The following is a 16651-nucleotide window of genomic DNA, read 5'->3' as shown; positions in this document are numbered from 1 at the left end:
AGGCCTGAGCCACTGCACCCAGCCAGTTCCCATCTTTTCTATCACCCCAGTTATAATGGAAGAAGTATCTTTCCTTGCTCTTACAAAACCCAGATTTTGATGTATTTATTTATTTATTTGTGATGAGGTTGGAACTGTCACACATTGAAGACTACCTTTCTTTCTTTGTTTTTTTTTTTGTTTGTTTGTTTGTTTTTGCCATGGCTAATCCTTTTATTACCGGTATAACATTGTTAATTAAAGTTTTGTTTTTTTTTAATTTTACTCTAAGTTCTGGGATACATGTGCAGAACATGCAGATTTGTTACTTAGGTAACATGTGCCATGGCGGTTTGCTTCACGCATCAATGCTTCATCTAGGTTTTAAGCCCCACATGTATTAGGTATTTCTCCTAATGCTCTCCCTCCCCTTACCCCCCACCTCCCTACAGGCCCCAGTGTGTGATGTTCCCCTCCCTGTGTCCATGTGTTCTCATTGTTCAACTCCCACTTATGAGTGAGGACACGTGGTGTTTGGTTTTCTGTTCCTGTGTTAGTTTACTGAAAACAATGATAAAAGCCAGATTCTTAACCTGGGGTCCAGAGACCCACAAGAGGCTCACAGGGAGAATTCAAATGTTTTGTAAATTTCGGTGGGAAAAATATTACATCTCTATTTCCACTAATCCAACAAACCACAGTCATATTAGCAAGACTTTTACCTCTGAGCAATAGAAATCACAGATGTTTTGATATTGCACTATAGTTTTACGGATATCTCCAAAGAGCAAGTACATCACAATGCTCATCGCAATTTCAAAATTATAGTAGTTATTAGAGCCATACATATTACTATATATGGTTGTCTTTTGGGGGGCTATTTTTACTATTAACCCCCTCCCCAATCTCTAGATTCATAAAGCCAACTCTCTCCTATCATCTCTAGTTGACTGTCTAATAAATACCTCAAAGTTAATCCATCCAAAACAGAGCTCTTGATTCTCCTCCCCAAACCTGCTGCCCATATCTCAGTATAGAGGTTCCATCATCCATTCAGTGGCTTACACCCAAACCTAGGAGTCATTCTTCATTCCTTCCTCCCTTTCTCTCATCCCCCATTAGCAAGTTCTGTAAGTTACAGCTGCCAACTTCTTAGTCCACCCCCTTGGAACCTCCTGCAGCCCTGATCACTCCACTCAGCCTCGCAGAACTCCTTTCTGTCCCCGAACCCTCCAGGCCTGCTGTCCCCTTGGGGTCATTGCACTCACTGTTGCTTCCTTTTGCCTCTCCAGATTCTCATGTGTCTTTCACTTCCTTATCCTCCGGGCCTCAGCTCAAACGTCATCGACAGCATATTTTCCAACCTGTCACTGTATTTCCACACAAGTTGCTTGCTTGTTTCTTGTCTGTTTCTCCCTGCTAGAATGTGAGCTCCATGAAGGCAAGAATCTTGTCTGTCTCATTCGTTGATCACATGAAAGACCATTAACAATGTGTTAAATGAATAAATGCTTAACCAGCCACTTAATACGCAGTTCTTTTGAAGATTAATCAAAACAATGCAAGTTAATCCCTCAAACTGTCCCACCTCATGGCGAGTGCTCAGTCAGTTCTCCCCCGACAGAGTCCTCACTTTCTCATGATACTACCACCACCATGGAGATGATCCATGCTTGGTCTGACAAATGCATCCTCCTAGTGACACAAACACAAAACTGGAAATCAATTGAAGTCACAAAAGAGAATACGGCATGCACAAATAGAAATGCCTTTGGGGAATGCAGGGTCAATTTGCTAAAATAAATGCAGATCAGAAAGAATTTTGGAGGGAGGAGATCCTGCCTGGGTTCAAGTCCCTGTTCCTTTCCTTCCCACCATAGTATGTTAGCAATTTATTCAATGCCTCTGAGCCTCAATGTCCTAAGCTGTACACAAGGGTAACAATATGTACCTTACAGGTTGTGAATGCTGGGTGAGATAACAGACTTAGAGTACACATAGCAAACTCTCTCTATAGTATCATTTTCATTTACCACTATAGCGAATCCCCTAAAAAGAAGCAAGCACTTACAGTTGCAAGGAACCTTACAGAGCTCCTATTTTGTCTTATTTTATGGCATTTAATGTCAGAAATAATGAAGATTTTTAAAAAAAATCCATACACGGCCAGGCACAGTGGCTCACGCCTGTAATCCCAGCACTTTGGGAGGCTGAGGCGGGCCAATCAAGAGGTCAGGAGATCGAGACCATCCTGGTTAACACAGTGAAACCCCGTCTCTACTAAAAATACAAAAATTAGCCAGGCATGGTGGTGGGTCCTCTAGTCCCAGCTACTCGGGAGGCTGAGGCAGGAGAATGGCATGAACCTGGGAGGTGGAGCTTGCAGTGAGCCGAGATCGGGCCACTGCACTCCAGCCTGGGTGACAGAGCGAGACTCCCTCTCAAAAAAAAAAATAAATAAAATAAAAAAAATCCACACACTTTACAGAATAGGCAGTCGCAAACAAGGAGAATTTACCAAGAATTTTTTTAATGCCGTGACAAATTTATTTCTTTCTTGCTAGCATTGCATTTGAACGAATCCTTTCCCCAGCAATCATGCTGACTTGGATTCATATCTGTATTCAGCTTAGACTCCCACTGTTCTTTACGGGTAATTTTCAAATCTTTCTACACAAATCGACACGCAGTTCCCATTGATAAATAACAGCCTCAGAGCTTTTACCTCCTGCACACTATTTTGACACATCACCACCCTGAAGAAGATTTATGTTTTAAAAAAGTAATTTGTCGAAAGGAAGAGGGTATTTTCAAACCATACTTCTAAAAAATGTCAAATAACAGGAATAAAAGAAGAAATGAGCTTTCGAGTAAAAGAAAGCACCTGAATAAAATAAATCTCAAAAAGAATACAAAGATCAAGAGATAACATAAAAAGGAAAATTAGGATCTAAACATTTATTAGAAGTGGAAAATGAAAGTGTAGCTGCATCCTTCTCCAGTTGGTCAAGTGACATGAAAATGTTCATGAAACAGGAAAAGCGATGATTTCAAACCGGTGGCTTTATCCTTTGAAAGACTTTTTTTTTTTTTTTTTTTTTTTTAGAATTTCAGGATTATGAGAACAGATTGCTGGAGTTAATATGCAGATACAAGTCCTTCATTATAGGTGATTTCCATTAGTAACTTTAATAAAAGTTATTACAACTTCAAATAAATACAGATAAGAAGTCAAGTTATAGTCTAACCCTAACTACAAAATGTGAATCACTAAGGCATTCTATTGAGTGAAGAACCTAATAATTTGAGGGTGCTCATAGATAAAAATTGTAAGCGCCACCACAGTTATTCCTACACAATTTTGACCCATAGTTGCCTTTTTTTCCTGGATAATAGGATTTTGTTAAAGAACCCCAAACAGCTGCTGATGTTAGAAGGGAATCTCTTCTTGATCAAAGCCCTTGAAACCAGTTTCTTAAAGGGAAACCTTTTTCCCCAAGAACTTATTACTTAGCAACCCTTCATTGTTTATGTGAATCTATCCTGAAGTCTCTCATTTTAATTAAAAAGAAAAAATCATTTGCCATTCTATTCCTCAATGTTTGGTTCTGTTGCAAATACTGTTCCATATGCCATCTCCCTGCCCTAAAAAATACATTCTTTTTCTGATTAGAAGCACCTTCACATGGGGACAGGTATGGTGGCTCACATCTGTAATCCCAGCACTTTGAGAGGCAGAGGCAGGCGGATCACTTGAGTCCAGGAGTTTGAGACCAGCCTGGCCAACATGGCGAAACCCCATCTGTACTAAAAATATATATACATATATATATATATATATATATATATTTTTTTTTTTTTTTGAGATGGAGTCTTGCTCTGTCGCCCAGGCTGGAGTGCAGTGGCGCAATCTCGGCTCACTGCAAGCTCCGCCTCCTAGGTTCACGCCATTCTCCTGCCTCAGCCTCTCCGAGTAGCTGGGACTACAGGCGCCCGCCACCACGCCCGGCTAATTTTTTGTATTTTTAGTAGAGACGGGGTTTCACCGTGGTCTCGATCTCCTGACCTCGTGATCCGCCTGCCTCGGCCTCCCAAAGTGCTGGGATTACAAGCGTGAGCCACCGTGCCCGGCCTAAAAATATATTTTAATAAACTAGCAGAGTGTGGTAGTGCATGCCTGTAATCGCAGCTACTTGGGAGGCTGAGGCATGAGAATTGCTTGCACCTGGGAGGTGGAGGTTGCACTGAGCCAAGATTGTGACTACACTCCAGCCTGGGCAACAGGGCAACAGAGCAAGATTCAGAAAAGAAAGAAAAGAAAAGAAAAGAAGGAGGGAAGGAAGGACCTTCACATGGGCAATAAGCTAGGACTTTCATTCCAATCAACCTGTTCCTGCAGCTGTTTAAATTTTCATGCTCTAGTTTTGTTTGCCCATATTAGGGCTTTGGCCCATCAAGCTCTTTTGTTTTGGTGGCTAGTTATAGAAAGAGGTTAATCTGAGGGAAGACTATTGGGTACCCAATAAAACTGATATCCCTTTAGATGCTTCTAGGCTAACTCTAGTTATTTTCCCTTAAGTCAAGGTACTTATACAACTTCCAAAAGGTTTGCACAACTTACTACTGGTATACAGATTGTAGAATTAAGTAATATAGAAAAAAATAACAGCCATATCAAACCATAAAGCAATAATTTGGACTAAAGTTTGGATTTTTTTTTTTTTAAGTATTAAAAGATGCTGGCCAGGTTCGGTGGCTTACACCTATAATCCCAGCACTTTGGGAGGCTGAGGTGGGCACATTGCTTGAGCCCAGGAGTTTGAGACCAGCCTGGGCAACATGGTGAAAGCCTGTCCTTACAAAAAATACAAACATTAGCCATGTGTGGTGGTATGTGCCTGTAGTGCCAACCACTCAGGAGGCTGAAGTAGGAGAATCACTTGAGCCCAGGAGGTTGAGGCTGCAGTGAGCTGTGTTCACACCTCACACCACTGTACTCCAGTCTGGGTGACAGAGTGAGACCCTGCCAAGAAAGAAAGAAAGAAAAGAAAAGAAGGAAAGAAAGGAAGAAAAAGAAAGAAAGAGAAAGAAAGAAAAGAAAAGAAAACAGAAAATGATGTTAGCTTCACGTGAAAGATTATTATATTAATTCTATCTCTATGTCTGTCATGGTTCTCCATAACAAAATATCCCAAAAGACTAACATCTATTGGTTTAAGTTGATTTTGACAATAAACAGTACAAAGCACATTCGGTTTTGTTAGCTACAAAAAGATTGAGCTTGCATATAAGACACAAGTTCCTGAACAGAAAGGCACCAGAATAATGAGAGGCTACCACAGCCACCCCTGGAACAATGGTGAGCACTCAATTCTTTTCAGGAAAAGTGAAAATCATAAATGGAGACATTTGCAAACAGGGGAGGCAAATTTAAATTCTGAATGTTCAGGACCATACTAGCTAGTCACAGGGGCTTGTACTAGGTGAATTTTTGAGGGTTCTCATACCTCAGCCTTCTACATCTGTATATATGTATTCTTAAATATCGAGTTGTAATTTAAAAATTCAATCAGTCATTATTATCTAGTCTGTATTTGAGATTTAAAAAAAACAGGTATCTGGAAATCTCATTTAATGCGATGAAGAGAGAAAGAAATTATACTAGCCTAAAGCACTATAAGCCTGCCACCTTAGAGAACACTCATATTCTCAATTACTGAAATAATTTAAAATAAAGTTGGTCATTTTCTTCCCTGTTTGAGTAGCATATGTTACAGTCAAGAGATTTGCTCACAAGTTTTGCCATCTTTCTGAATTTTCTTGTCCTCATTATTTTTTAAACATGTCAATAAGAGCAAATATAGATTGTGCACTTACTATGTCCTAGATACGATATGAAAACACTTCGTGTACACTCTTTCCCCTGCCATAGTGTCCATTTGACAGGTAAGAAGCCTGAGGAATGTAAAGAATAAGTCACTTGCCCAAGGTTTTTCAAGGATGGATCTGGGATTTGGGTGTCTGGTGAAGCAGTCAAGATTCTTAGCGGCAAAAATAGAAACTGACTAGCTGGTTTCAGCAAACAGAAAAAATTATTTAAAAGATGATATGGAATTTCCAGGAGGGCTACAAAAACAGCCATGAGAAAATGGACAGGAACGACTGAGCAAGGTGGCTCTCGCCTGTCATCCCAACACTTGGGGAGGCTGAGGCGGGCGGATCACAAGCTCAGGAGTTCAAGACCAGCCTGGCCAATATGGTGAAACCCCATCTCTACTAAAAATACAAAAATTAGCCGGGCGTGGTGGTGGGCACCTGTAGTCCCAGCTACTTGGGAGGCTAAGGCAGGAGAATTGCTTGAACCCCGGAGGTGGAGTTGCAGTGAGCCGAGGTCGTGCCACTGCACTCCAGCCTGGGCAACAGAGAGAGACTCCGTCAAAAAAAAAAAAAAAAAAAAAAGTGGACAGGGACAAAGGGAGGCTATGCGGGAGGAACCAGAGGCTCAATCATACTACGAAACCAGCCTGGCTGATTCCACTGTGCAGTCACATTAGACATGAGTGGCAGTGACCTGCAGCCCCAACAATGCTAGCACTGGGCACTGGACACTGATGCCAGCACCACTGCTCTTTGATACCTTGGAAATCAGGTTTTACAGCTACCACTGCCGCCACCAGAAAGAATCTTTCACTCTACCTGCATTTTTGTATCACCAGATCCTAATCTGAAATCTGGAGCAGGTGAGTCCAATTGGCTGAGTCTAGGTCATGGGCCAGACGCCAGCTGCAAGGAAGACTGAGAAATGAGTAGCCTTACCCTTTTAGCTTCTCAATAGTGAGGGTGGGATCTAACCTGCACCAAGATTCCCATGGTGAGAAATCTCCTCCTAAGAAGAAAAAGGCCAGGTTTTTTTGTTCATCAACATATCTTAACCCATTTATGCCTAGTATTCCATTATTGGAACTTTAAGCTTGTGGGAGTTATTTATATCCTACTGCTCAAGGTCATCGCCAAGGTCTGATTTTTCACAAAAAAAATTTTGCAACCTCCGGCATAAGTGGGTTTTAAGCATTTAGCATAATACCTACCGCTAAGTAGATGTTTAACTAATATATGTGAAATGGAAAAATGAATGTATGATCCAGCTGTCTCTGGGAGGGACACAGGGAAAAGCAGGAAAACACTATCAATAGCTAATAACACGATTGACATGGGCAGACCAGAAAGCGCATGCAAGTGAGAGTTACGTCACAGGTAGTGGACGAGTTAGCATGAGCCCCTCCTCCAGCACACGTGGAAACTGCCAAGGCTAGCACTGGTCTGCTTCCTTACATCCTGGGTATGTCATCTCTACCGGCGGTCCAGATCCCCACCCATAGCAAGAAGGCAAATCCAAAGAGCCCCAAACCCTCAGTACCGGTGACTACAGCTGTTGCCAAGCAGACCAGAAACAACTCATTTGAAAGCATGGAGAAAGCAGTGAGTGCCACCTAGGTACAAAAGGTTTTCCAGGCATTATCTCATGTAATCAGAACTTCAACACTGTGAAGTAGCTACTCTTCTTTTTTTTTTTTTTCTTTCAGACAGAGTCTTGCTCAGTTGCCCAGGCTGGAGTGCAGTGGGGCTATCTCTGCTCACTGCAAGCTGTGCCTCCTGGGTTCACGCCATTCTCCTGCCTCAGCCTCCTGGGACTACAGGCGCCTGTCACCACGCCCAGCTAATTTTTTGTATTTTTAGTAGAGATGGGGTTTCACCATGTTAGCCAGGATGGTCTCAATCTCCCGACCTCGTGATCCGCCTGCGTCGGCCTCCCAAAGTGCTGGGATTATAGACATGAGCCACCACGCCCAGCCGAAGTAGCTACTCTTTGCAGCTCCATTTTACAGACTAGAAGAGCTAAGGCTCAGGGAGATCAGCTTGCCCAACGTTATATAACTAGGAACTGGCAGAATCTGGCTTTGAGTCATATCTCATTGGCTCCACATCCATCCTCTTAAGCGCTACACAACACTATACAACGGAAACTTAAACTATAAAAATAGGTCATTGCGGAAGACATTTCTGTTACAGAATTTACTAGCTTCACTGTCAACTTATCTCATTATTTCTTATTTCACATTTTTACAGGAGAAATCAGCCTACACTTGAGCTGGCTCCAGTGAGGGAAATGGAGGGCTGCGCTTGATGCTCTCCAAGGTTCTGAAAACCAATGTTTGAAATTCAAAATTTAACTGCCAGAGTAAAGGTAGCATCATTTTATATTGGCTCTTCAATTTTTACACCCAGGGCAAAGCCATCTGTGAGCGGATGAAAATGAAATAATTATGAAATTTAGGCAGTTCTTAAGAAACTAAGTTTTCAACACACCCACATCCATTCACTAAAATTAAGGGATATGAACTCTGAAAACAGACTTCCTTTATACATTTTTGGCTTTTCTCCACAGTTATGAAAGTCAATCCATGCCAGTAATGTCTAAAATCACGATGGGAATTTTTTGAGTGCCGCAGTAAATATATTCTCCTGGATATGTATCATCAGTCCTGGAATGTTGCTGAGGCCAGAGTAAGCATCTGGAACCAGGGTACCTGGTGGCATAGGCAAGAAACAGCCAGAGGGGTGAGGATCGGAATCAGAATTGGCAGCCAGAGAGTCTGGAATAAGAAAAGAAATCAAAAGGAAAGGAGGGGAGTAAAGATCTGAAATAAAGAAAAAAATACCCTAAAAGCTTGAAAGGGGCCAGGCAGAAAGGAGATGAGGCTGTGGCCAGTGGCAAGTCATGGCTTTCAATTCATGGGGAGAAAGGTATCATCTGCTGTCTCTTTACTCCTAATACCAACTGCAGCGATGCTGTTTCTTTCCAAGTCTTTCTACATAGCTCCACGGGGGTTGACATTGGGCTGGACTGACATCTGCTGCTACTTCTTGCTGCATTCTGTGCTATTTGGAGATATTCTATTGATATCATCCTTCTTTGACCTTGCTTCACTCTTCCCCCTCCCAACTCTCCTTCCGCTGTCCTATTTGTAGCAACCGCTTTAGTCCACTAACAAGGGCTCTTTTATCTATTGGTCCTGCTCTTGCTTTTGTTTCTCTTGTCTATTTGGAGTTAGCTTCTTGATAGAAAGCCAGCACGAATTCTCTCTTGTCCTTGAGAAACTGTTGAACATAGCTGACTTGTTATAACCAGCAGGTAAAAGGGTAAGCTAATTCTATATTTCATAGTAGTCTGTTTAGCAGCCTTAAACTTTAGCTAAGCAAATAACCATTTTCCTTTGCAGAAATTGTCATCCTGCCCTTATAATAACAATCCCAAGCCACTGAGTTGCAGAGACCACATGTGTTTAGAATAAATAAATAAAAAGAACTGAGCTCCTGTCATATGGATTCTGGCTTAGGCTGTTTGGATCCTGCCACTGCAGCTGAAGATGGGTTGCTGCTTACAGAATACTAATTGCTATTACTATTCTGAACTGATCTCTCTTGTGAAAGAAAAAAATATGAGAGAAAGCTGATTCTGGGTTGGTCACTCGAAATCCTAAGCTAAGTTGGGAGAAATTCTATGTGCCACCTATATACGTGTATTCACATAGGTAGATAGATAGATAGATAGATAGATAGATAGATAGATAGATAGATAGATAGATGGATATTACACACAGATGCAAATATAAATGTATAAACATATATATATATCTATCTCCAGAATTTTTACTGAGATTCTTTTGTGGGTTTCTACCAAGTCAGAAGTATCATGTCTTTATAGTCACAAGTTTTGTGTGCTAACTTTGTCACAGCAGCCTGTCAACAATATTTACTGTGGGCTCATGTGTACACAGAACAGTAGAGGGCTGATCTTATTGTTTGCTTGGCTCTACTTAGATAGAACAAATTGACCTGAAAGTCTGTTTACCAGAGATTTATCATTGATCATGTATTCTTTGATGTACCTTCTCTTTCGTGGATTTAACATCAGATGTTAGCAAACCTGAAGATAAGAGGAAACATATTTATCCTTGTACCTGGAGAGAGGTTTTTCTGGTTTGGTGGGAAAGCTAGGAATTTGGAATCAGGGGACCTGGGATTGAACCCTGGCCCTGCTACATTGCTGGAGCATAGGCAAGTGACTGACTATTTTTGAGCTCTAGTTTACCACCTATAAAATAAAGGTAAAATCCCTCTCCTGACTGTATCACAGGATTATTGTCAGGATTAAGTGAGACCATAATATGAACCAGCTTTGTAAACTAAAATACTCTACAGAGCAAGGGATTAGTAACTATGATAATAATTTAACACAGTGGCTATGAAATGGTACAAGCTGTCAGGATTAAGGATCACAGTTCAGAGGATGGCCACTTTAAATTATTGTCAACCTATTTTCCCAAGCACCAGTTAATACTATTATAATAAATTCAAAATACACTTCAATTTTCTCCTGCTGGGATTTCATTCCATTGGATGAATTGTTCAAAACTGAAAAATCATTAGAAGGGGAAGGAAGTAATTTGATTCAACAAAGATCTTTTCATTTTAACAATATTCTTTCTAATGCATATACGGTAAAGAGGATCATTAAAATAATCTAGAATATATCTGAAAAAGGCTTACCAAAAAATGAAACAGTTCTGCGTATTTTCTGGTTAATTACCTCCTCTCAGGTACCAAATTTATAATAGGACCATTAGGGAGATTTCTAGAGAGATACATCCTCAGTGAAGAGTATTTGAGTACTTGAATGTTCTAAGAGACATTATAGAGCATTCTGAGAGCGTTCTCTTCAGAGGCATGCTCTTCGGGAGATGGCCCTTCCTCATTTCTGGCAAAGACTAAATGAACTCACCACAGAAGAATGGAGGAGGGGGTTCAAATACTAGATCAAGCTTTGGGCTAGATCAGTAGTTACCATTTTAGGCTTGTCAACCTTTTCCCGCTTAAAAAAAATCATCAGCTATCACCATCGTTTCATTTAAAAAAATGCAGAGGGTATCTTAACACTGAAAAAGTGGAATAGGTATAATCACAGGATAAACAACAATCCTCCAAATACAGACAGTCCCTGATTTAACAATGGTTCCACTTCACAATGGTGTGACAGTGATACGCCGTTTGGTAGAAACCATACTTCAAGTACCCATACAACCATTCTTTTTTTCATAGTCAGTATAGTAGTCAATAAATCGCATGAGTTACTCAACACTTTGTCATTAAGTAGGCTTTGTGTTAGATGATTTTGCCCAACCATATGCTAATGTAAGTCTTCTGAGCATGTTTAAAGTAGGCTAAGCTAAGCTATGATCTTTGGTAGGCTCGGTGTATTAAATGCATTTCCAACTTACAATATTTTCAACTTATGATGGGTTTATCAGGGTGTACGCCATCATACATCAAGGAGCATCTGTATAATCATTTAGCTTTTATTGAAGAACTGACTACATTGTTCTTAGAGTTCTTGTTTTATTGTGAACCTGAAAAATTTCCTCTGAGGCCAGCACCTGTTGCTGGGCTAATATTTGGTAGTAGTTGGGAAGTCCTTTCAACCTGGAGATACTATGATCACATAAACATATTTAAACAAAATTATTTACTATTTTTCTAGCACAAAATAACACTTTTCAATTAGAGTATGTGAGCAGCTATTTGTAAAGCTATGGATGACTTCAAATTTTGAGAGTCTCTGCCATCAGTGAGAGTTTTGATGAAAAACGGTTTGATACTTTCATCTCTTAATTCTGGTTACTCACCATCATACAATGAATTCACTTAAATAGCTAACAGAAAGGAAACTAGAAAAAAATCAATTGCAGATTGTTCTCTATTGATAAAATTGCACAAGCTGTTCAGATATTGTAACAGAGGACATTTGACATTTTCCCCCAGGTGTAAGGAGGTGGCAGGTTCAATTTCTCAGGATGTTGCACCGGTGATTTCAGTTGCTCTTTGCCAGCGGTGTGGAATTCATCTGCTGTTTTCTATTTCTATTAGCTGTGAGTTTCTCTGCATTCAAGTTCCATCTGAGAACCCAACTAAACTTAACTCATTTTAGAGAGAACAGCTCCCACTGGGAAGGTGTCACTGTATAAAGTCTCATGACCTAGGTGTCTGAGAAATACAAGCTCTGCAGTTTTGTTCCTTAGGAAAGAGAAAAAAATATATGAAAATATCATCTTTGTTTTTCCTAGCCATCATCAGATATTTACTAGGCTGGGCCATTTTATACAGAAGCACAAGAATCATGATAAATTGTTTCTCAACAGAACAAAGAATTTTTTAAAACAACTGATGTGTTTCCTAAGTGGAATGAACAAGATCGTGGCTGTGTGATAATATTCAGAACTTTATAAATGTGCTATACATAGCCTCTTCATTTTGTGTTTTAGGCATTCTCTGCCCAGTAGAGTGGCTGAAATGCATAATAATTGTTTCTGTCTAAATCAGGTTTCCTTTTTTAAAGCTCCTGGAGGGACTGAGTTGATTTCTTGTCCTTATTGTCTCCCCGTATTACAGCCTATCCTGAACATCAGCAAATCTAGGATAATGAGTTCAGGGAAAATTAACCCATACTACACTAAGGCTCATACATTCATTCAATCACTTCTTGACCATCATTTGCTGCATGTCTACCCCATGCAAGGCACTGTGCTAAATTCTGAGGTTACCAAGGTGAAAAAAAAGATTTCACAGTGTGATGGGATCTAGGTTGGCATGTATCAATACAAAAGTGGTCAGGCCAGTGTTTCTCAAAGTCGAAACTTTTTTTTAACCACAATCTACTGTAAGAAATAAATTTAATATCTCAACCCTGTACTGGTATACACACATATACACACCTTCACGCACAGGTACTTGTACAAACACATGCACACCATACTCAACTGAAACAAAATTTTTACAAAGCAAACTTCCTCTTTCTATATGTGATACACTGCAATATTTTCTCTTCTATTTCATTTAATTTGTTTTAAAGACTGATATGGCGAACTAAGCTGATTTTACAGCCCACTAATTAGTCACAATTTGCAATTTGAAAAACAGCAGTCTGGGAGTCTTTTGCTGTAGCTCCATAAGCCGCTAAAAATATCAAGAAGTATATTGGACATAAAAACAAAAGACATTACTGAATTATGTTAGAGTACTTCACCTGATTTACCTTGAGAAAGATATTGCTCATCTGAAAATATGGGACATTCTTTGACATGGAAGTGGTAAGCGTAGATCTAATTAGGTACCACTTTATAAAGGGTAGTAAATTTAAGGCCTTGATTATATAGCAAAGATGGTATATGTGGGGAAAAATGAACAGATAAAAATGCCTTAAATTTAATCTTTTGTTCTGTTTCCATTTGCGACACTTGCACACTACATCTTTTACAGTCTAAAGGGAAGATCAAGGTGATGCAAATATCTGACACAGTTAGAAGTTTTCAGACATATGTCCAAACATTGCATGAAGCAGCAGAGGAAAATCCAAGACATAGATGTGCTAATTTTTAAATACATTCAGAGACTAATTGATAAATTGCCTCATCAATGTCTAAAATATTAGTGTTATAACTGTTTCATATTTTTCTCAGATATAACTGCCTGGTTACTTTTTCTCAGATATAACTGCCTGGTTACTTCATCTCAGTCTCCATTGGATTGCCCACTGTGGCTTGCTCCCTGGATTGCTTTTTTTTTTTTTTTTTCTGCATATTCTCTTTACGGGATCCATCCATTCTCTTGTTTTGAACTTTCTCCTGAATGCTGAGGACTGGACAGCCAGTCCTCAGATCTCTTCCAGACCCTATTAGCCTATTAGGCTGATCAACCTGGGGGTTCTATAGATACCAGAAAACAAACATATCTGAAGCCAAACTGCCCTCTTCTCCCATGATAAATTATTGCTTCTTTCCCAATGCTTCCTAACTCACTAAATATTACTAGATCAAATCAGCCTGTTCCTACCTAGGAGTCATCCTTTCTCAGGTCCCAAAGCCAATCAATCAAGTCCCTCAGTTCTGCCAATTCTACCTTCTCAATATGTGCTTTAATTCACCCCTTCTTCTTCACACACATTGCTGCTGTCAGTTCTGGCCCTTGCCACCTCTCACTGGTGCAAAAGTCTTCTAACTAGTCTTCTGCCCCTGGCCTAAGCCCCTGAGCTACATAGGCCAGGTGGAGGGTCTTTCAGCTCCATTGCCTTTGGGAAGCTTCAAAGTGCCTGCCGTACCCACTACTCTCCTCCTAGGGCATTCTTAAGCCAAATTGCTTGTATGTTACCACAAGCCCCACACCTGGCCACAGCTGATGAGAGAATCTGCCCCAGTGGTAGCTGATGGATCACAGACCTAGGAGGAGATCCAGCATCAGAGACATGCCCAAAAGTGGGTGGCGGGGGGTGATGTGATTTGGCTGTGTCCACACTCAAATCTCATCTTGAATTGTAGCTCCCATAATTCCTATGTGTCATGGGAGGGACCTAGTGGGAGGTAATTGAACCATGGGGGTGGGTCTTTCCTACGCTGTTCTCATGATAGTGAATATGTCTCACGAGATCTGATGGTTTTACAAAGGGGAGTTCCCCTGCACAAGCTCTCTTGCCTGCTGCCGTGTAAGATGTGACCTTGTGCCTCATTCTCCTTCAGCCATGATTGTGAGGCCTCCCAGCCATGTGGAACTGTGAGTAAATTAAACCTCTTTTCTTTATAAATTACCCAGTCTTGGGTATGTCTTTATTAGCAACATGAGAATAGACTAATACAGTGGGGGTGCTCTGCACTGGATTAAAAGTGGCTGCCAACCAAATCCTCCCTCTTGGAGAGCTAAGACACCAAAGAAGCTGCAAAAAGCAGTTGCATCTCTGCATGAGGAGGCACCAGGGACTGCCCAAAGTTGAATGGGCAATAGGACAGCACAGGGGCCAGAGCTGTCTAAACAAGACAAACGGGAACAATGTCATTCCTGTTTTTATGAGGTCTAGCTGTGCAGTGATAGACATGGTTAGATGTCTTCCCTACTCTCCTCATGAATCCTTTCAATCATCCCCCATGAATTAAGCAAGGTTCTATTGCTTAAACCTCGAAGGAGCCCAACACTGCTCACCTCTTCCAATCCATCTCCTACATGGTTGTAAATGAGTCTCCAAAATACAAACATGGGGTTCATTCCTGCCTTACAATTCCTTAAAACTTCTCCCTTACAGAACAAATAGCTCAAGTCCTGAGCATTTCACACCATCTGGCTCTGGCTTTTCTCCCTGGCCCAAGGCTTCTGCCTACACTCCAGCCCAGGTGAACCCTAGCCTATGCTGCGCTGTCTCACATGCCTGACTCTACATACCCTTCCTTCGGCCTCAATCCACCCTCTTGTTCCCCTGATAAATTCATTTTTCAAGTTTCAGCTCACACACTCTTCCCTCGGTAGCATCTTTCCCCCGGTAACACAGTTTCCCAGGCAGTGCCTTCTACAAACTCCCATGAAAGAGATCATCATGTACATCATAAACCTTCGAAAGCTTGTAGTCTGATATTGCCTCCAGCTCCAGCCTCTGATATGCCTCCAGCTGGAATGAAAAGGCAGGGCTTTGTTTAGTAATTCCTAGCAGCCTTAATTCCTTCCCTTATTGAGCAAATACTTACTGGACACTTACATGCACGAGGCTTTGAGGATGCAACTATGAACAAGACAGGCACAGTCCTTGCTTTCCCAGAGCTATGGCGTGGCAGGGACATTCGGCATTCAATAACACAATGTGGTGGGTGTTATGTCAAGAGCAAAAGAGGGGATGTGGGAGGCAACAGCACAATTGGAGAAGGCTGTTGTAACCTACAGATATTCACATGAGACCTAAGTGAGGAGCAGGGCTCTACAGGAAAGTTTCGACAAAACAAGAAAAGGGGAAAAAACAATGAAAGATGTCAGCATAAAAGGAGGCAGCACATGTCAAACCATTAAGGTAAGAGAAAGCTTGGTAAGTTCATATAAAAAAATAAGCTCTGTGGAGCTTAGAGTGTCCAAAGGTGAGTGGCAGGTGACGAGGTGGGAGAGAGGGCAGTAGTCAACACACTGGGGGCATTTGGGTCATGCTGTTGACTTGGCATTTTATTCTAAGGCCAGTGAAGGCTTTTTTTTTTTTTTTTTTTTTTTTTTTTTTTTTTTGAGACGGAGTCTCGCTCTGTCGCCCAGCTGGAGTGCAGTGGCGCAATCTCGGCTCACTGCAAGCTCCGCCTCCCGGGTTCACGCCATTCTCCTGCCTCAGCCTCTCCGAGTAGCTGGGACTACAGGCGCCCGCCACCACGCCCGGCTAATTTTTTTTGTATTTTTAGTAGAGACGGGGTTTCACCGTGGTCTCGATCTCCTGACCTCATGATCCGCCCGCCTCGGCCTCCCAAAGTGCTGGGATTACAAGCGTGAGCCACCGCGCCCGGCCGAAGGCTTTTAATCAGGGAATCTGATTTTACTTTTAATGATCAACTAGCTTTTGTATCAGTCAGAGGTGAGTTAGAGGGCCATTGGAATAACTTAGGTAATCTATGGTGGCAGTGGAAGTAAGGGAAGTGAATGAAATTGGGAGATGAAGGGGCTGAATGATCAGGACTTGGTGACTGGTTCAATTGAGGTGTGGTGGCCTTGTAATGTGTCATCTTGGCTGAGCTGAACTACCTGTCCTGGAATTCCCTTCTGTGTATAT

The sequence above is a fragment of the Hylobates moloch genome, unplaced genomic scaffold, assembly GCF_009828535.3.
Source record: "Hylobates moloch isolate HMO894 unplaced genomic scaffold, HMol_V3 SCAFFOLD_18, whole genome shotgun sequence".
Classification (NCBI taxonomy): Eukaryota; Metazoa; Chordata; class Mammalia; order Primates; family Hylobatidae; genus Hylobates; species Hylobates moloch.
Note: the sequence above shows the minus strand (reverse complement) of the source record.